Consider the following 21250-nt stretch of genomic DNA (forward strand, 5'->3'; position numbering starts at 1 on the left):
GGGCGTTCACGCGCATAAATATTAGTGCACGTAGCGCAGTAAAAAAAAAAAAAAAATAAATAAAATCTGTTGCTACTGTATGCAGGTTGTTTAATCAGAAAGAGGGACAGAAAGTTCTTTTAACAACCACAACAGAAAGCATAAAGTGTTTTTTGTGTGGACAAGCAACACTGCTGCCAACTGTGCTGGATGACATTTGGAGGATTTAATTAATAAAATAAAATAAATAAATAAACCACAAAGATGACAAATGAATGCTATTCTTTTCAAGGCACATCAGGAACCTTTTTGGAAAATTAAATGTAAGCTAAAAGTGAATTATTTTTATTTTTATTATCCGCTGAATGTCTTTAGGGGAGCTCCTGTGGGTCCCTTCAGGCTAAACTACAAAAAATTACCTTTTTTCCATCCTCATTTTTACTGACTGTGTAAGAAAAAATCCAATTTCTTTGGCTAATTTGTGAGTCCCTGCACACTTAAATAGATTTGCTCAGTTTATGGTTTAAAATCCATCACATTTTACTTCTTCACTCCCAACACGGTTTAGATCTGATGTATTCAGGTCAACGAAAACAAATCCTATTTTATCACAAACCTCCGTGTTATCCTGTGATAATCACCTCAGGCACAGACGTCTGCATTGGTGGATGTTTGAGCGTCTGGTAGCACTTTAAGCAAAAACTACTTTTTTCATGGAAGTTGGAGGAATTAAATCCAATTGTTGGATTTCTGATAAATTTGACAAATGCTGTCATTTTTCACATGAAAACTTGTAAAACCAACATGGAGGTTTTTGTTTTTCACCACGGCTTAATCTCAGCTGCAAGGCTGGAAGTCAAAGTGCTGCTCAGTCACTGTTTCCTGCTGCCAGCGTCTCCCTGATGCTTTAATATCACTTACAGGTGTTTATTTACGTCCCTCATCCACATCCGTGTTCTTAGTTTAATTACTTTGAGGTTAGATGTAATCACTGATTGGAGGTTTGGGAAACTAGAGAGAGAGTAAGAGAATATGAAGGTGGGACTAAAAGTGAGGGCAGGCTGAGTCAGAAAGAAACAAGAAAAAAAGAGAAAAGGAACCAAAAACTTAAAAGGTTTCATCTGATGAACGAGGCAAGTTTATTTATCACACGTACAAGACAATTCAAAGTGTTACATAAAACATTAAACATGTTAAAATCATTACATCTGGGTGCAACAAACCATTAAAACAAACTATAAAGAAAAAAAAAAAATAAAGTCAAAAAGCTCGAATCCAGATCTGGACTTTCTAAACAAAAACTAGTCCATGCAGCAGAGAACAGGTGGGTCTTTAACCTGGATCTAAATAAACTGAAGGTTTCAGCTGATCTGAGGCTTTCTGGGAGTTTGTTCCAGACATGTGGAGCATAGAAGCTGAATGCAGCTTCTCCATGTCTGGTTCTGACTCTGGGGACTGATAAGAAACTGGATCCAGATGACCTGAGGGTTCTGGTAGGTTCATACTGGGTCAAGAGGTCACTGTTGGTCCTAAACCATTCAGAGCTTTCTAGACCAGCAGCAGAACTTTAAAGTCTATTCTCTGACGGACCGGCAGCCAGTGTAAAGACCTCAGAGCTGGACTGATGTGGTCCACTTTCTTGGACTTAGTGAGGACTGGAGCAGCAGAGTTCTGAATAAGCTGCAGGTGTCTGACTGATGTTTTAGGTAGAACCTGTAAAAACACTGTTACAATAATCAAGGCGACTAAAGATGAAAGCAAAACATGCAGGGCAGAGATAGATGAGCACATACACACGTGTGTGTGTGTGTGTGTGTGTGTGTGTGTGTGTGAATATCAGCATGAATGAAAACACATCATATGTCTAGTGTGACAGTTTGACAGCTGCAAAACTGCAACCAATCAGTGAGCAGAGAGCGAGTGAGGAAAGTAGAGGCGAGTTAGATGGAGGAAGCAGGTGCAGGCGAGTAGAGACTGAAACCTGGAGCAGTTGTCAGAGCCTGACTTCATCAGAATGAGGGGAGCCTGGTTTCAGAGAGGAAGACCGAGGGCCTGGCATCGCAGCAGACCAGATAACATCTGACTCAGAGACTGAAGACACGGGATGGAAAAAGCTTTTACCTGCTTTTTTATCCACATGAAGTATTTTTGAGACGAGGCAGACGGATGGATTCAGCAGCAGTTAAATGGTCTTTGGTTTAGTCTTCAATCTGTCAGAGTAGGCTGTAGTAGACAGATGCACCACTGCTTCCATCTGCTGGCTAAAGCCTGTAATTACACCCAACAACCACAAAAAAAGACTGATAAAAAATAAATAAAACTGTGGCATTTATTATTATTATTATTATTATTATTATTATCATTATTATTATTATTATTATTATTATTATTATTATTATTATTATTATTATTATTATTATCAATATTATTATTATTATTAATATTATTATTATTATTATTATTATTATTATCATTATTATTATTATTATTATTATTATTATTATTATTATTATTATTATTATTATTATCATCATTATTATTATTATTATTATTATTATCATCATTATTATTATTATTATCATTATTATTATTATTATTATTATCATTATTATTATTATTATTATTATTATTATTATTATTATTATCATTATTATTATTATTATTATTATTATTATTATTATTATTATTATTATTAATATTATTATTATTATTATTATTATCATTATTATTATTATTATTATTATTATTATCATTATTATTATTATTATTATTATTATTATTATTATTATTATTATTATTATCATCATTATTATTATTATTATTATTATTATCATCATTATTATTATTATTATCATTATTATTATTATTATTATTATCATTATTATTATTATTATTATTATTATTATTATTATTATCATTATCATTATTATTATTATTATTATTATTATTATTATTATTATTATTATTATCAATATTATTATTATTATTATTATTATTATTATTATTATTATTATTATTATTATTATTATTATTATTATTATTATTATTAGTATTATTATTATTATTATTTGCTTGCAAACATTTTAAGTTAAACCCAGTTTTGTGTCGTAAATTGTTATTACAGTTACCGATGTGCCCATGTGCATGGATGTGCAGTTGACAAACCTGCAGCAACTGTGTGATGCTGTCATGTCAATATGGAGCAAAATCTCTGAGGAATGTTTCCACCACCTGCTTCCATCTATGACACCATAAATTTAGGCAGTTCTGGAGGAAGATGGGATCCCAGGACCTGATAAAGTAGCAGATGCATTTAAATTAAATAAATTTGTTTCCTAAGACAGAAATCCATAAAGTCCAGAAGCTGCATAGAAGCAGCGTTAGTTGCACCCAGGAGCTTTAGTTCCTCTGCATTTCTTCTTCCTTCGTCACCAGGACGACGAGTTCCAAATTTAGTACTTTTTGCCAATCATTGGAACTGGTTGTTGGATTTTGAAAATATTCATGACCTGAAGGAGTCTATTTACGCTCACATGCTCTCCAGTTTTCAGATAAACTGCAGCCAGGTCTTCAGGTCACTCTCTGGTCTGGTGGATCTCTTTTGGCTTCAGCAAAGTAGCAATAAAATCCTGGACCTTTCTCTAAGCTCCTACGGCTTCTAACCCTGAGACCAAACCAGGACCAAAATACTAGTTTAATTTACTTTTTATTATATATTCTTATTTCTTATTGCCTGTAGTTTAAACCAAATGGAGTTTAAATCATATGGTTTAGAGCAATTAAGTGTGTTGAAGGTGGAACTGGAAGCTCCTCACACAGGAAAACAACCTAAAGACTTTCTTTTTTCAGACATAAATTCTGTACAACATTTAAATATTTATACTTTATAATTGCTGCTGGTGTTATTTTCACTAATACAGCCACAGGTAAGGACTCCAACCACATGACTTGGACTTGGTCATGCATATTTACTGACTTTTTTAATGTCATACAACCTCAGTTTATGATTTTGAACTGGATTTATGTGTCTTCAAACCTGAAACCAGTTACAACAGCTACGGACGTGCAGACAATGCACAAAGATAAGAGCTTTATCGCATGACAAATTCCAAGTTTTAGCACAACATTAGGAGTTTTTAGCTTAGTTTACATTAATGTAGGTTAGATAAGTCTTAGCATAGTCTTTTTTTTTTATTTTTACACATCAGACCACAGTGGTGCAAAGGAAACACTCGGCGGAGCAGGTGAGGAGCTGGTGGGAACTTACAGTATATGCAGCACCTGCATAAATCAACCTGCACCCGACGTAAAAAAAGTTATATTGTTCAAGTAATTATTAACTATTCTACTTGTTCTAGTGTATTGTCAATCAATCAATCAATCAATCAATCAATCAATCAATCAATCAATCAATCAATCAATCAATCAATCAATCAATCAATCATTGCAGTAATAAAGGATTATTTGATTGATTTTTGTTCCTTTAGAAATTTTTGGGATCACTGTTTTGTGTGTTTGTTTAGTAAGAATAAATTTAGTGTATTTTTTATATTTATTGCATAATTTCAACACTTTTTATAAGTTAATACAGATCATAGAAACATGAAGTACTTGAGGATAATCCAAGAAACGACACTTAAAAAAACTCAAACTTACAAACAAACAAAGTAAATAAATAAAATAAGAATAAAAACCAGTGCAGGTACAATTTTCTATTGCAGTTTTCTGGTTTGTGTATTTTTTTAAATGTTGATTGTGGCTGCGCAGCTGCAAACGTTTTGTAAGGTTAATCTGATGTTAGCATGAAGCTACGTAGCAGTGCTAATCCAGTTCCAAGCACTAGATTAGTTTTAAGCTGCTGTGGGGGAACCATGTGGAGAAATAGATCCTGTAGCCAGTCTGATTTAGTAGATGAACACACAAGTATAAAAAGAAAGGGAGACAGACCCCAGACCCAGTATCAGCACCCCGGCAGCTCTCAATGTGGAGCTAGCCACACCAGGATCCAGTCTAGACCAGACCAGAACTGATCCCCCTACTACCACATACTGCACCTAAAACAACCAGCTTACCTTTTATTGACCTTTTTGAACTTGTTGAAATATTTTCACTTTCCATGTTGTTAATGTAAAGATGTTTTATTCCTCATGTCTCTCTAAAGTGAGCACAGTTATCACAGCAGTGTCAGAGAGGAACACAATCATTTCTTTTCTTAGTATATGACTCCCCTCCCATGATCTGGCCCCCCATGTATGAAAGTCTAGCTCTGCCACTGAAAATAGGAGGGATATCTGGACGAGTCTTTTCTGTTCTACTTGTGCACTGTGAGCAGTCAGCTGGTGAATGTTTGTGTGCAGCTGCTGTTTGGTTCTGGTTTGGTCTCTGCTGCACACTACGTTAGCCATAACAGCTTCTAGAAAGATCCAGGTTTTTATTGCCGCTCATCTAAAGCCAAAAGAAGCAGGCAGCAGACCACACATTCAGAACCACGACTCGTCCCAAGAGACACAACAAAAAGGCTCTGAAAAGCTCCCCGAGGCTTCCAGGTTTCTGGGTTTCAGCAAGAGTTTCATGTCTCTCCTTCATTCTCTTTTATAAACACCAGACAACATGAACGGAGAAAGAAAATATTTTAACTTGCTATATTTTCCAAGAGTATGATGCAGGCAGATTCAGGCTAAGTGTGTGTGTGTGTGTGTGTGTGTGTGTGTGTGTGTGTGTGTGTGTGTGTGAGACACATCTCTTGTCCTTGTCCTGTTGTGGATCAGTCATCAGCTTGATGTTACTGATGTCACAGTTTCCTCTTACTGTGTGTGTTTACAACCTAAAGGGGACGTCACAGCTCAAATGGAAAACAGGAAGTGGCCTCTTGTAAGTGCACAAACACACACACACACACACACACACACACACACACACACACACACACACACACACACACACACACACACACACACACACACACTTTTACTGTACATTTTAGGTGCTTTTACAGGGTGATGAAGAGTTTTCAGTTGTGGCTGTACAGCATGTGTTTTCAGATGAATGCTTTATTAATGTTCAGCACACGGCATTGTGGGTAAACACAATCAAAACATTAGCATGTGTGTGACGATAGGCGGCTCTGTACGGGAGAAATGTCCCGCGGTCAGACGTGGAAGAACTCAGTAAAAGTTATAATAGTTATAAGAGCCACCCAAGACGGCTAGGATCTGATGCAGCTCCGTATCAGCTGTTATGTCCTGCATTAACCAGTTTTCTTCTTTGTTGTGAGTCTTGTCTTGTCCTTCAGTAATTCTTGGTGCAGCGCCACCTCTGGCACAGAGAGGAACACATTATTTAAAAGGTCTGATTCATTTGAGAAGTACAGCGTGAACACTATCTTGGTCCAGAATACTGCAACCCCCAACTGAACAGAGTGCCCATGCGGACGGAGTCTAGTGGACCACCTGGAGTGAAAGCACCCTAAATGCATGTGTACCATGTCAAGGCAAAGCAAATTTATCTGTACATCACATTTCATGTACAGCACAATTCAAAGTGCTTTACATAAAACACGAAAAGCATTACAGATTATAAAGAGAAACAAAAGCACATTAAATAGGGATGTCAAATGATCACATTTTTAATTAGATTAATCACAGCTTACAAATTAATTAACAATGATTAATCACCATTCGCGACTACGTCTGAAATTAAATAGATCCAACAGCCTATAAGGATCTCCACAGTGACTCATTAATTTAAGTCAGGTGTGTTGGAGCAGGGAAATTTGGAAAACCTGCAGGATTGTGGCTCTCGGGGACTGATGCTGGCCACCCCTTGTTCTAGATCATAATGCAGAATTCATCCAGCATCCTCTCACCATCAAATCTGTCATAAAACCACCAGATGTTGATGTTAAACAGCTGATATTGATGAAGAAACTCTGATAAAACTTATGATCTGGATAAAAACACAAAGGTCTCATTTATGGCCCCTTTTCCCGGTTAGTGCTCCTGTCTGGCCCCCATTCAAAAATTTTCTAGACCCGCCCCTGCACAGCTGAAGTATAAATCCTGTCAACACCAGCCAGTGAAGGTCAGCTAACAACAATACTTTAGAGTAAATATGCATCGCTAGTTTCTTTTTACTCCCCCGAACAATAAACAAACGCTACAAGAAAGAAAAGCTGATCAGCTGATTATTGTTGACCATCACGATTCAACAACAACAACAACAGGAGTCGGAGAGGAGGAGCAGACACAGAGGAGACCAGAGAGCCTCTAGACCAGCCACGTTAGTGCACAACGCAGGAAAAGGAAAGAGAGAAAAAAAAAGTGAGGGAATGGAACCTCCTCAACGCAAAAAGTGTGGATGTTAAAACATCATCGTCCTCCACAGGGGTGATGCCATGTGTTGTTCCATCAAAGTTCTTTTAATCCTCAGCAGGCCTCAGATTCAGCAGGCTCATCATCCTCTAGAGTCTCCATAGGACGTATAACACCCACTTCTTCAAACTGTTGGCCTATGAAGGGTAACAATAAAGAAAAAGGCAAGACCTGACAGGACCTGAGAGATGCAAACAGACTGTCGTTGATCCATCTACTGTCGGTTCAAGCCTCATCAGAAAGGGAAACAGGGAGAAAAGTATCTGTAACCTCCAGTGAGTGTGTTGGTATGACTGCAGCAGTTCACACTTATGCCTTGTGATAGGTGTCACATGTATATTATGAGAGCCAACCATGTCAGATTTCTGTCCCAGAACATGACAGAAAATCACAAAGAGGGAGGTTCATTCACACCTTCAGTTACCACCAGATGAATGGAAAGCAGTGCATGTGTGAAACGGACTTTAGGTAAAAATGAATCACAAATAAAGTTTAAAAAATATTTTAAGTGGAAAACTTTGAATCCAGAACTAGATCTCTGTGTCCTTTCCTGCCCTTCAGTTTGACCTGGACGTCTGCTGATTTTTGGTTGCTACATCAGAAATGAAGAGTGTTGGAAAAGCCTCACTGTTCAGAAACCTGGAGTTTGAGGTCTTCCGGGAGGGAACCTTCCTCCAGCAGTTTGTGCTAGCGGTTCTCATGGTCTCAGACCTGATGAACCGAAGGTTCATTTGGGGTTTATGGGTTTGGAAGCTCAGGATGGGATTTTTGTGCTTGAAAGGTTGCTGGTTTAAATCCTTACAACAGTAGGGAACATTTAGGAAAAAGACGGGATGTGAGTGACACTCAGCTGCTGTGAAACCACACCGACAGTGCCAGCTCAGAAACCAAGAAAATCTGCTTTTCTTATAGCTTGTTTGTAGTTTTTGGATTTTATTCAGTTTTTCATCACAGGAGATGAATAATAAGGAGAAAAGGTGCTGCACCCAGATTCTTTCATAGGAGGAAGGAAGCTAGGAGAGCTACATGGGCTGAAGCTAATGCTGTAATAACCAAGAGAAAGGTGAAGCAGTTATTGCTGTGTCTGCCTCTCCTTAGCTGTCCTTGTATGACATATCAAACAGAAATGATTAAAAATGATTACATGCTTCAGTAGTTCTACTCCAGAATAACTTTTCTGGTTTACAGAAGCGCTGATGCAGTTATGATGCTGCCTCTCTGTCAGATTTGTAGACAAGAACAGCAGGATGATGGTCTGGTTGCCATGTTGTACAGAACAAATTTGCTTTTTATGAAGTATTTTTCCTTATTTTAAATCAGTCTGTTGCTGAATTTACATAATGCTGGACCTGACAACAGGGGGTGGTAAGATCAAGAAAAAGTTTGTTTATTACTTCATCAGCATTTTACTTTGCAGTGGGGTGGAGGTTTGCACAGGGCAGGGCTGCATAGATTATCATACTTCCACCTCGGTTTCTTAAAACTATTCATTCAATCTTGTTGAATCTTTCACATCAGAGGAAATGACAACTTTCTGCTTCCCTCCAATCTCACAATAGTTGTTGGACACCATTCGAATGAACAAGCTGCAAGAATTCTCAAACTAGGGTTACAAAGATAAAAAGAAAGCTGCAAGCAGCACTGAAGACCGCCGCCGCCACTGGAGTGTTGAGCTGCAACACAAACCAGTAATTTTTTGTCTGATCTTTTTGCTCCTGAACAGTGTTGGGAGTAACCCGTTACCGTAACAATATTACTTTTTTGGGTAATGAAGTAAAGTAGTGCGTTACACTTAAAATTTTGGTAACAAAATGACTTTACTGGACTACAGTAACGTGTTTCTCTGCTTTACTCGAGACGTGTTTTCCTATGTGTAGAATTCTGATCTGTTTTAAGTGGTACGCGCATGCTGCTGCATGTGTATGTGCTTGCCTGAGCACGTTGCCATAGAGATCGATTTGTGTGATGTAGCTGATTGTGGGCCAACTAAAGAGAAAGAAAAATTAAGCTGGAGAGTCGGAGATACGGGCTTTTGGTCAGTGGCAATATTCACATTATTTTCAGTTCAGTCCATTATCAGTCCAAACTTGTGGCGAAAGATCCTGCTCACCGATCAGTGGAAGGAATCCTTCAGCAGCCGACCCACCTAAACAAGCAGCCGACCCGCTTAAACACGCAGCCGACCCATCTAAACAAGCAGCGACCCGCCTTAACAAGCAGCCAACCTAACTTAACATGCAGCCGACCTGCCTTAACAAGCAGCCGAACTGCCTTAACAAGCAGCCGACCCGCCTAAACAAGCAGCCGACCAGCCTTAACAAGCAGCCGACCCACCTAAACAAGCAGCCGACCCGCCTTAACAAGCAGCTGACCAGCCTTAAGAAGCAGCCAACCCGCCTTAACAAGCAGCCGACCCGCCTAAACAAGCAGCCGACCAGCCTTAACAAGCAACCGACCCCCCTAAACAAGCAGCCGACCCGCCTAAACAAGCAGCTGACCAGCCTTAAGAAGCAGCCGACCCGCCTTAACAAGCAGTCGACCAGCCTAAACAAGCTGAGCTTTTTTTTTTAACATTTCCTGGAGCGCGGCAGCCGGTAAGACAGAAATGAACAAACTAGTTGCAGGTTCATTGTAGGAGACATGCTCCCCCTGTCGACTACTGAATCGCCCAGGTTTAGAAAAATACTAGATAAAACAATTTACAGAAGGAAGGAGTAACTATTAACTAATTACTTTTTTAGAGTAACTACCTCAACACTGCTCCTGAAGTGCAACATTAATATGAAGGTTTAGTAAATGTGCTGTCTGTCTGTTATTTCTACTGTTGGTGAAAACTCTGGCACCTGCTTCCACCTCCAAACTGAAGCCAGGAGGTGTTGCAGCTAGCTTCAGGGTTAACTCTTTTCACTTCACACAGTGGGGGTGAAGCAGACACGAGCTGTGGTATTTATTAATGAAGCTTGTAGCAAAGACTGGACATTCACCGCCAAACAGACATTACAGCTAACTTATTCCTCTCCGACGTCCCCACTCTGTCCTCTTTCTCGCTGTAACTCACCCTTTACGGGGCCATTCCATTCATTTAACACAACACTGAAAACAGTTCAGTGTCAATCGAACATCTGAGATAACAGACAGGTCAGCATCTAATCTAGGCTACTTTAGGAACTTCTGGCTCAGTTACTGTACTGGCAGTTGACTTGTGGGCCACATGTGGTCCAAATGTAATTAGCTGGCCTGAATTCAGGTGCAGGTTGGTTCTCAAGGGCCATAACCCTGCAGGTTTTGGGTATTTCTGCAACACACCTGAATCAGATTAATGGGCCAAAATGCCTCGGAAGAACTTGACAATTGAATCAACAGCCTGAATCAGGTGTGTTGGAGCAGGGAAACATGTAATACTTTGGGACTGTGGACCTTGAGGACCGGAGTTGGACACCACTGGGTTACAGTAGATGTGTTGTGGGCCACATGTGGTCCAGATGTCTTTAGCCAGCCTGGATTTAGGTTTAGCAAGTGTCTTATTGGCCACATCTGCTGGTTATGTGGCTTAGTTTCGCCAGCCACACTCACACAGTGTCAACGCTAAGTCAAGGCCGAATATGGGCCAAACCAAAACTGCAGATGTGGACCACATGTGGACCCAAATAGCAAAATAGCAGTCAGCTTTGTGTGCTGTTTTAACTAGTTTATTAGTTGTGCAAATAACTAGTTAATACTGAGCCTTTTCTTGATACCATGCTTTTGAACTGACTTGTACTAGTGATAAAACTGTGTAAAAGCCTGAGATTGTAGAATTTCATTATGACTCAGCTCAGGACTAAAATACGATTAGAAAAATGTATCCCTGCTTCTTGTATGAACACAGCCATGTGGCACGGAGCATGCTCAGAAACAGTCAAATATAAATCAGGATTCTGGATCTTGTGGCACAAATCTTCATTTAAGTATGTTTCTAATTCATGGCCATGTCTTGGTAATCTTCATACCAAAGTCAGCAGACACTGTAGCAATCCTTGAACAAACCAAAATATTAATGCCATGTCAGCAGGGAGGGAGTTTGTAAATAATGTAGTTTTTGGTGGAGGAAATTTTTCCCTTGCAGATTTCAGCCGTGGGAGTTTTTACAGGATTCTGATGACCTCTGCAGATCTAACACTTTACACATAGAGATAGAGGCAGCAGAAAATGACAGAGTGAGAGAGCCATAGACAGACAAGAGAGAGCGAGGTGCCCCTGTGTCCCTGGCCACACCACTGGGTAACCACACACTCCATCCCATGGCTCCAGACACTCACGCACACACTCACACAAAGTGAGGCCAATGATATGTTGGGAAACGTAGTGAGGGGAAACCTGAGAAGGGGAAAACTGAACGAAAGAGAAAAACAATAACAAGAACGACCTAAAAAAGATCAACAGTGTGTCACTATTTCTTTCTGCTTCTCCGTCTCCATCTGTCTGTGTCACTGTTCCTCAGTAATAATTCATTTTTACAGCAGTGAGGATGTGGAGCAAGTCATTTCTCCCACGTTGTTACAGGAAAGGTGAAAATACAAAGACCATGAAGGAAAATATTGGATGAGCTGTGCAGCTGCAGGCAGAACTTTTAGATTTCAGGCTCCTTTTCTGCAGGAACCAGCTCCTAGTTTGGCACCAAGAATAGTATCTTCCAGTTATTAGTTAAATGACATATCAATAGAAAAGAAAGAGCAAACTGTATTGATGTGCTTAAATTTTAACAGCATTGTTTAGTGATTAGACCCCGATTTATCACCTTGGTGGGAAAGGGATTGACGAAGACCCTGCTGGAATCTAGATGCTGGTGATGGATAAGCAGAAACTTCCTTTGGTATGAGAAAGAGGTGGAGATAGAAAGGTTATGCTGTGCAAAAGTCAACCAGGAGGGAGAATAATAGAGGGGGGTTTAGGGTGCATTCACAGCGGGAACGTCAGTTTAACTGGGCTGGGAATTCAGAAAACTTTTGTTTGGTTCAGTTTGCTTTTACATTGCACTTTACTCATGTAGACCAAATGCAATACGACCAATAATTAAGAAAAGAGAAAAAGGAAATCCAGTAAATTAATTGATCAGAACTGTAAACGTCTCGTTCACTGCAAATAAACTAACTGACTGGCCCCAAATATGGCAGGAAAGAAGGATCATTATTCCAGATGACAGCATGAAGAAGGCGAGTTTGACAGTAAGGGAAAGTAAAAAATGACAAATAAAAGAAGAATGAAAAATACCATTACTACCATTTAATGGTGAAGAATGTTAGAGTCCAAAACGTCTCAATATTATCTCCCAGGATCTGGTGAGGAGTTATTTATTTATTTATGGAAATATCTACACCCACCTCAAGCACCAGGTTGTCCACTATTAAAATCCCAGATCTGGGATCTGCCAACAGGGCACCCAAGAACTCTTCTCAGGACAGTACCCCTCCAACTCCAACCAGTTACTGCAGACCCTGACCCCGGTAGCAGATATCCATGTAGACGGGCCATAAGTGGATGAGGTGGGGTGCTAAGCTCGAGCCTCCATCTTAGTAGTGACCTGAAGAAAAGCCTTCAAGACTTCCATACAGACACTGGAACATCTTCTCAAATCCCCAGAGTCTGAAACACCATTTATCAAGAGCTACCAAGTACGCCACACCCTTTATCATTCACTGTCTGTTCCATTACGAGTCGCAGGGAAGCTGAGCCTAGCATTTAACAGGTAAGAGGCAGGTACGACCTGGACAGGTCACCAGTCCATCCCAGGCCCAACTCATAGAAACAAACGACCATTCACACTCACTCCTAGGGAGGATTTAGAGCGGCCAATTAACCAAACATGTCTTTGGATGGTGGGAGGAAGCCAGAGTACCCAGAGAGAACCCTCACATACATGGAGAGAACATGCCCCCCAAGCCAAGGCTCAAACCAGCAGCCATCTTGCTGTGAGGGCGCAGTGCTAACCACCACACCACCATGCAGCCCATGACATATCCAATACTCATAAAACCCAATGGAGCCCCAGTAAATCCACTGTCACAAAATGGTTAGAATATGGCTATATGCTAAATGTGGAGTTCACCTTTCTAAAGCAAATCACATAGTTTTCGGTTTCTTTTTTTATCGAACACAATCTGATACACATACCTGACAGGTTTCGACAGAAACCCTTCCGTCTTCATTAGAGGTGTCACTGGATGGAGATTGACGTAGTTATCAGATGATGTTCATGTGGCCCCTTCGAAGCAAATCAGAGCTGCTGTGATCATGTTATAAATGACAGGTCAACGAGAAATCTGTTATTTCTGCTTCTGGAGAATAAACATGGTCAAAACCAGGTGACGAAGTTGAACTCCTGAAAACCTCCGTCTGGTTCTGCTGGATGACTCTGAGCTGTAAAAAAAAAAAAAACGAAACTCTGCGATAGATCATGATCTGATTGGTGCTCTGCTTGCCAGGTGCCTGGTGATTGCGCTCATGTTTCTCACCTGTTTTGTATTGTATTTAAGTATCCTCTGCTCACTCCTCCAGCGATCCAGAATCTTTCACCACAGCTGTTTCTTCTATAGTGTTTATGACCTTTTTTGCTTTGTGGATTTCTGCTGTAGACCTTGTTCCTGGAACTTTTGCCTTCACATTGCTGACCCTTGCCTGCCTTGACCTCGCCTCTTTGCTTAGCCCCTGCCAGTCTACAAACACCCTTACCACTTGCTGCCCATCTCAGGTTGGACTGTATCTCCAGGAACCAGGTTCTTCAATACTCACCATTATAAAATAAACTTCACTCTGAGCTGCTTTTTTCTTTTTCTTTTCTTTTAACAAGACATGTCCAGCACGGTGGCAGCAGAATTATGGTCTGGCTGCTGTGTTGTGCTGAACAAAAAATTTGCTTTGCCAAGTGGAGCTTAATGGGTATAAAGCTCCTCTTGTTAATCTGATTTATTTATTTATTTTTTTAATTATTAATCTCATTTATTAATTCTGTATTACGAAATGTATGTAATCTTGCTGGACCTGACCGGATGGGACAAAAAAAAAGGAGAACAATGAAAAGAAGTAAAAAGTAAAGTAGAAAAAGAAAGAGGCAATAAAGATACAGTAGATAGAAGCAACGACCTTCAATCCAACGTAACACCAGACAACCAACTGTCAGGATCGGCAGCCTCCAACCCCGCCAGATTGGGACAGACACATCCTGTTACTCCTGTTAGTTCATTATAGTATAAACTAGCAATAATGGACTGAACATCAAACCAGGACTGTCAACAGGGTTGAGTTTTACAATACAGTCATTTAGCAGACTTACATCTGAAAGTAGGCAGTAAGGGTAAGGGTCTTACCCAATGACCCAACTGGAAGGAGTTAATATAATAATTGTAATATGTCCCCTGGGGGATTGAAACTCGAGTCTCCTGCGTAGGAGACAGCTGCCCTGCCAACTGAGCTTTCCAGCTGCTGTTGGACAGTATGGACGTTACTGTCCAAGAGATGATGTCTTCTCTCCAAGACATGTTATTGTTATTATTGTTTTATGCATCCTTTAATTTATGAGTGTATTTATTGATTTGATTTGTTTTATTCTTGTTTTATACTGTAAGGTGACCTTGAGTGTCATGAAAGTTGCCCACAAAAAAAATGTATTATTATTATTATTATTATTATTAGTTGTTAAATCACCAACCACTTCCAGGTATCCTTTATCACCCACTTGTGACATGACTTACCCCACCAGAGCCATTTTATAGTGAGTGCTCTCTGTGTAGACCGTTTCTGGTCCAGTGCAATATCCATTTTAAAATGCAACCATCATCTTTTCCTACAGACAAACCTGAAGTGGCACTTGTCATATCACTTCTTTTTGGTAAAGCTAAGATGTGGGGAACTGCTGAATGGCTTAAGGAATGATTGATTTGTTCTCCAAACAATTTATAAGAGTCTTGGACCCGGTTCTACCTGAACGTGAGGCTTGGGGTTTATTTTTGATTAAAAAAGGCAGCAGGTGGGTGACAGAATACATAACAGACTTTCATGAATTAGCCACAGAAAGTAACTGGAATACTAACGCTCTGTGCGATGCTTTCTACAAAGGAGGAGATAGGAACACGTGATTCTCCCGGGATCCTTGAAGTGCATGCTCACACTCAAACAAAAAATCCAGATTTACAGAAGAAACAGAGATGTTTGTTATTAATAAGAACCTCAACCCCTAAAATAAGTTCTGCCACTGAAACAAAACTTACGTTATAAATACATTCACTCTAAATAAGACGGACAGTCTGCAGCCAACATGTGCCAGAAAAATTAATAATAATTGATATTAAAATGACATGGTTGCCGTGGAAACATGCTCATTAGTCAGCCTACAGTGAGGTTTTTTCTCCCACCTGTAGCTATTCAGAAAATTGATGGTTGGATATAAAAAGGTCCCCCAGTGCGCCTGCCTTTGTGATGCTGGGGATGACCATACTGCCCCCACCAAATAAAACCTTTATATATTTTACGACATGGTCCATAAATCTGCTTCTTCCCTCTTTTCAGCTCCCGATCTTTGCTATGCACAGTTTTATAAATGAGGCCCAGGTCTCTACCGGCACCTCCAGTTTTACCTGTTCTCGTTGAAACCTGGAAGCTCGTGCAACTTGCAGAACCAACTTAACCCCACAGGAGTGTCTAGGAAGACTGCAGAAAGACGTTTCTATCATGGAGGTGAGACACGTGTGACAAATTGCCCATTAAAAGTCAAAGTCCAGCAGAGGATCAGAGGTCTCTGCTGAGTCAGACACTCCTCCACCACACCCATCAGAACCCAAATAACGTTTCAAATCAATCATGCAACCATAAAAGAGTTTTGATGGAAGCAGACACTGAACTCAGCCTGAACCAGACTGAACTGGATTGATATGGCCTTAACTAGACTGCATAGACTTGAGCATGTGTAATTTCTGTTGTGTAACAGAACAAAAAATAGATTTTCCTCTGGTATACGGCCGAGGTCACCATTTGTTTGTTCCACTGCTGACACAGTACCACTGTGGATCTTCCTTTTTTCATATTTCCATTCAATTTCTACTTTTTCTGTCTGTTACTAATTTTTTTTCCCTCACCTTTGTTTCTCTATCACCTTTCCCCCCGTTCTCTTATTTTGTCTTCTTCTTTTACTTTCCCACACTCATTTTTTCTGGCAGCCGTATGCAGTGCTTACTACAGTGTCATGCTGGGTCACCATGGTGCATGCAAACACACACGCTTTCTCTCCCACGCGGCGTCAGGGCCTGTTATAGTGACAATGCCACAAAAAAACCCCCAGCAACAGACAAATATATAAAAATGGGCTGAAATTCCATTTAATTTCAGGAGATTTCCACATCAACGCTGCTCTCATAAACCTCATGTTTAGACATGCATGTATGTTTAAGAAAACCAGGAGAGCCAGAAAGATAAATAGACTGAATTATAAAGTTTTGGAGACCATCGTCTTTAAATAGCATGGGTACTTTTGTCACAGATTGAAAAGGAGACACAAGGGACCACAGAGAGTTTGTAGTCCCTAAAAATGTCTTCATGTGTTCTTGCAGGCTGTTATCTTACATTTGGATCTTATTTTTCTTTCGTTTGCTCTGCTTTTCCCGTGTTTTTTAAAATTCCTACTTTTTAAACTTGTTGCTCTCATTTTCTCTGTTTAGTCAAACTTTATGATTGTAAAGCACTGAAACATTTTACTTCTAATATCTTTATCTGGTGAGTTAGTTTGGTTTTTAATTGCAGTTGGATTATAATGCTTACATGCATTTTAAAGGTCCAGTTTTAATCAGACACAATAATTTGTTTAGATTAGATCCAAAAAAGGTTTGGCCCAATTATGGCCCAGCACAGCAGTTTCGTTTGGCTCATAGTTGGCCTTGATTTATACCGTCGACTCCATGTGACTGTGGCTTCCCAAACTTAGTGGGGGACAGATTGATCCAAATATTGATAATACTGATACCAACATTAGTATCGATAGATACTAGTGTAATAACAATCATACTTTAGCTTGAGTTCCTCTCATATCTTAATATGAGTAAAAAGAAACACTTAAATTGAGAAAATTCAGGCTATGATCAAGTGAAATAATCAGCCAATGCAGTAAGATAATTACACTTGGTAAGATTTTCCTGAAATTAGAAAAGAAATCTATACTTTAGATGAGTGAGAAATGTCTTAAAACCCTCAAAACCAGCCTGTTAATCTTCTTTTCAGTGCTGTTTTTCTCACTCTGAGAGAAAAGATCTTAAAACTAGAGACACTAAACAAGACTATTTTTCTTAATTTGAGTATAGTTATTAATAGCATTTTTTTTCAAAGCTTCATTTTTACCTTCCTCCTGATGAAGATCTAAAATCTAAAATAACCAATTATACTTTTTTTTAAAATATATATTTATACTTTTTGGTGGATTTTGTTCACTGCTGTTACATGACATCTGTATGCACAAAATCTGCTTCTGTCACTGAGATAATGCTGAATTCACCAACATACCGTATTATGCAGGCATGTTTGTGTTATAACTGCGATGATACATTCTACAGGAGCTTTCACTCCATTTCCACAGCTCCAGAGTTGCCAGGCCTGCTTATTATTGGCAACATTATATTTCTACAGTGGGGATCCAAAGTTTGGGCACCCCTGGTTAAAATTCATCGTAATGTGCAAAACGAAGCCAAGGAAAGAAATCTCAAAGAACTGGAAGACTTTCACAGCATTTACAAGCTGTGATACTTGCCAAAGGGGGCAGTACAAGGTATTAACTCTGCAGGGTGCCCAAACTTTTGCAGACACCATTTTTTTGTTTTCTGCTATTTTGAAAGTGTAAATGATGAAAATAAAATCTAACTTTTTTTTTACATATTATAAGAATGTCTAATTTGTCATTTGATGCCTTTTGGAGATTTTTCCATCTTTCCTTGGCTTCTTTTTGCAGATTACAATGAATTTTAACCAGCGGTGCCCAAACTTTGGATCCACACTGTATTTCGACAACCAAGTCGCTTGCTTTAGGATTGTTGTTAAGATCTGGCAATACGAATTCAACTGAGAGGCTACAGAACAGGACAGTTATGTTATGTGGCGCGGAGATCTATCTATGTATGAAAAGCAGAATGGTGACCACAGTTGAAGAAATGACCAGAAAAGAATCAAATCAGGACCTTTTCTCTGGATTCTCTGCTGACTCAGAATCTGGCAACGTGCTTGGCTGGTTTGACTGTTTCCACTCTGATAGTTCCACCAGTCAAAGTTAGTGGTCAGACCCACAACCCACAGGCCCTTCAAAGCCAAGGCCACCAGACCAGCAGACCTCAGAGGTTTAACACCCACACCTTGGCTCCCTGTAGAGGGAGAAGCAGAGAAGAAACAATAAAGGCAACATGACAGGAGGACAGATAGCAGAAATGAGAGAAAGGAGTGATGATGGAGAAGAAGAGAATTTACAGGGAGAAAGAAGGTGAAGAGGCCAGAGATGTTTGACTTTAGCTGACAGTTTTAGTTTACTTGCTTTTATTTGACCAACAGTCAGTCATGAGTTCATTTCTTTTTAAAGTTTATTTCAAACATGTTCTTTCATTTGCAATATTTATATCTCCACATTTCATGTTTGAAAAGGAGTAGGCAGAAGTATAAACTTACATAGCCCTACCCCATTTCTACAGTACACTGCAACACTCCAGCCCTCTTACACAACTCAAGTTTCCTATGGACTCAGATCTATGGACTCAGATCTATGGACTCAGATCTATGGACTCAGATCTATGGATTCAGATCTATGGACTCAGATCTATGGACTCAGATCTATGGACTCAGATCTATGGACTCAGATCTATGGACTCAGATCTATGGATTCAGATCTATGGACTCAGATCTATGGACTCAGATCTATGGACTCAGATCCATGGACTCAGATCTATGGACTCAGATCTATGGACTCAGATCTATGGACTCAGTTACAACCTAATTCACTTCCTTCTTTCAGTAAGGGTGTGTGACACAGCAAGATTTGGTATTGATCCAATACCAAGTAAATAAAAGGCTACTATAGTCGATACCAATACCGATATTCATACATTTTAATAGGGCTTTTAAAATAACGTGTTAATTAGAAGATACATTCTTCTGCAGTGGATACGGGACACTGTACCAACTATCTCTTATTGGAATAAATGTGTAATGGACTTTGTTCTCTTTGAGACAACTGACGTTATGATCAGTTTCGTCCTGAGTTGTCTGTCCAGGTTGGGTGGTGGAAGTTGGTGTAGAGCCTGACCTCCTGACCTCTTCTGTCTTCAGACAGAAGATGGAGGCGTCTGAAGCTTCTCTTCAAGCTGTCCATTGGGTCATGGAGGGGGTGGGAGTTATTGATCCTGATGGCCAGCAGTTTTGCCAGCATTCTGTCCCTAACCGCCTCCTCCAGAGTGGGGAGCCTGATGACAAACTCTGCCTTTTTGATGAGTTTGTTCAGTTTTTTTTGTCAGACTGATAAAAACATGCAGAGCTTCGAGCAACACACGACTGAAGCGCAGAGTCTGGTTGTCCAGGACTAAGCAATGCAGAGCTCCTGTTTTAGCCTCTGGATTAAAACCCAAAACAGCTTCCCATGCAACTAAACCATTAAACAAGACAGACTTTATTCCAGCCATTCGTCTGAAAGACACCATGAGAATGAGAAATCCTGTTTTCTTTCTGTCCCTCTCTTATGTTGCCAGGGAAACAAGCCTCAGGCAGCAACTGACCCCAAACTGTCTGAAAACCTAGCTGTGTCTATTCCTTGGACAGAAAGTCGATGAGATCCAGGAAGTAAACTCATGACTCTGTTACACATGGAGTGAGAGTTATTAACTATGATTTTAAAGCTGTCTGTTCTTTACAGTAGGAGACTAACAGAATTTTTCTGAGGTTGGATTGTGGGTGGAGCTTATTAGCATATTCATTGAGCCTAGTCCACTGACTGTCCCGTCTGTCTCCTGCATCCTTTATGTGCATTATTTTGTCTGTTTCCAGACCATCAGAAACGGTGGGGGCAGCATTGAGCAGTAGCTCATGCGTGACTAGTGAAAGGAACAAAGAAAAGGAAGCTGCACAGACCACGCCATCACTGTGCCGCCTCTTTCTGTTTCTTTCTGAGAATGAGGATTATCATAACGTCCTCCATGAATCTGAAACTACATTCTGAAACTGATGTAGGAACTCAGAGATGAGTTCTGAACTCTGTACTGCCCTCTGGTGGATGGATTGGGTAATGTGGCCAACCATGCCAAAGTAAAAGACATGAAATCAGAAGTGGTTCTAGACCAGGGGTCTGCAACCGGCACCTCTTCCACAATGGCTCTTAATACATGGCTAAAAATACTAAAGAACTAACTAATGTTTTTGAATAACAAATTCAGGTGTTTAGCAAGTTTTCATTTTTTTTCACAGAATAATTGCATTGAATTTCTACAACATAATGACACTAAAAGTATTTACCAGAACTAGTGTTTATCTTTTCAAAGAACATTAAGTGATAAAAACAAGGCATAATTAAACAAAAGATACAGTAAATGAAGAGACAAGAGAAGATAGAAAGGAAAAATAGGTGCTGAGAGATAAGAGATTAGATACTATCAGGAAGAGATGGAAGAGAGGACTTAAAAAAGTGGGAAGGTGAATATTAAACAAGAGTACACGAGGAATAAAAAAAGGAGTAGAGAAGTGAGTAAATAAACTCAGAGTTAGAGGTCATTGTTTCTTTCCTGAGGATGATGGGAACAGATCCAATGTCAGTTTACAGATGATAAATAAGAACATTCAGCCTCTTCTGAAGTGGGAACATTTCAATGCTGCTATTTTAATCTATCCCGAGCTATTACATGTGATATTAACTTTCA

The sequence above is a fragment of the Melanotaenia boesemani genome, chromosome 13, assembly GCF_017639745.1.
Source record: "Melanotaenia boesemani isolate fMelBoe1 chromosome 13, fMelBoe1.pri, whole genome shotgun sequence".
Taxonomy (NCBI): Eukaryota; Metazoa; Chordata; class Actinopteri; order Atheriniformes; family Melanotaeniidae; genus Melanotaenia; species Melanotaenia boesemani.